The following is a 1,897-nucleotide window of genomic DNA, read 5'->3' on the forward strand; positions in this document are numbered from 1 at the left end:
GACTCTTTGTGACCCCATGGACTGTAGCTCACCAGTTTCCTCTGTCCATGGGATTTTCCAGGCAACAATACTGGAGTGGGTTGCCATGCCCTCCTCCAGGGGATCTTCTCAACTCAGGCAATGGGAATGGATCTTCCCAACCAATGTCTCCTGAGTCTCCTGCACAGCAGGCAAATTCTTTACTGCTGAGCCATCTGGGAAGCCCAAACAGCATCTACCCTAAGATTTTTAGGCCTTTGACTATTTTACATAGGGAAGATAGAGTGTTAAACAATTATCCAAGTAATGCAAAGTTGCCAGTGAGGAACCAGTCCGGGAACCAGACTGAATTATTCTGAGACCCCCATTCTTAACTGTACTGTGGGGTCGAACATGTGAGCCTATGGACTGTGTCCACAGGCTGCCGTGTGATCTCCTCTGTGGCAACCGTAGCAATTTCTCAGGCTCTGTTGGGCTCTGTGAGTGCAGCACAGTATTTTCTACGATGAAATCTGCTAAGAGTTATTATGAAAGCAAAACCCACAGGCCTTCTTTTGGGAGAATGTGGAGCTAATATTCACGTCTGTGTTTGTGTCTTGGGACATCCCGAGGTGAAATGATTATACCCATATATCGAATTCCATAGGCAAGCAGGGCTCTGAAAACAAAGCTCTTCCTGGCAGTAAAGACAGAGAATAAATATGGTCCCGGATCATCTACCTCCTCTGAAATACCTTGAGGGGCTCCAATCAGTGGAAAACCAGCTCACTCCCTTTGATAAATTCCACCCTACCCACCCTGATCCTTCTCTCTCTCTCCTACACACATCTCATGATCATTAGGCACCTAATCTCATCTTGTATTAATTCTTTGAAAGCATCATGACTCTCCCACCAAGTCAATTCTGTTCTTGTTTCAAGATTTTATCTGTTTTTGGCTGTGCTGGATCTTCGTTGCTGCTTGGGCTTTTCTCGAGTTGCAGCGAGTGAGAGCTACTCTCCAGCCGCAGTGCCCTGTCTTTGCAGTGGCTTCTCTTGTGGAGCAGAGGCTCGAGGGCACGCTTGTGTCAGTAGCTGCTGCATGTGGGCTCCGTAGTTGCGGCTTCTGGGCTTCAGAGCACAGGCTCCAGAGCTGTGGCACACAGGCTTAGCTGCTCCACGGCACGTGGGATCTTCCAGGATCAGGGATCGAACCTGTGTATCCCACATTGGCAGGTATATTCTTTACCTCTGAGCCACCAGGGAAGCCCCAATTCTGTTCAACAAAAGTACTTTGTCAAATATTCACTGTCCTCATCACTTTCTCTGCTGTTTTTTCCTCCTGTCTTGTTCTAACGTTAATCTTGTTCTAATGGTACTATTTGAACAAGGCTAGGCTCTTAGGTACGTTATCTTATTTAATCCACAACACATAATATGCAGATTCTCTTTTTATTTCACATTCTAAAGAACTGCCAGCTTCGGCTTAGAGAGCTGACTCCCCTGACCAAGGTGGTAAAACCTCTGGTGAAGCTGGACGTCAAACCAGCTAAAAATGCTGAGCTCTTCATTACACCAGTGGTCTCCCCAGCATTTCTGGTCAAGCATTTGAGGATGGAATTGATACCACTGAAAGGGAATCTATAGCTTTAACAAGCATTTTACGGGCATTCATTTCACAAAGAGCCATTTTCCAAAGTGGATTCACCTACAGCGCTTCCATAACTTTTACCACCACTTGCACTAGATTGTTCTTGCCATTTGGGGGGTAATGGAACGATTTGAGAATTTTGAGTCAAACTCCACGAATCACAGGTACTGAGCCCCTGGCTTTACACATCCTTCTGAAGTAGAAACCCTCCCCATCCTTCCCACCTGTGGTCATGGATGTGGTCCAGCTGATCGTGTACTGCCTGGTGGCAAGGCCACTCAGGGGTGGA

The sequence above is a fragment of the Bos grunniens genome, chromosome 23 (assembly GCF_055505025.1).
Source record: "Bos grunniens cultivar Pamir isolate PY7600 chromosome 23, Bosgru_T2T1.0, whole genome shotgun sequence".
Classification (NCBI taxonomy): domain Eukaryota; kingdom Metazoa; phylum Chordata; class Mammalia; order Artiodactyla; family Bovidae; genus Bos; species Bos grunniens.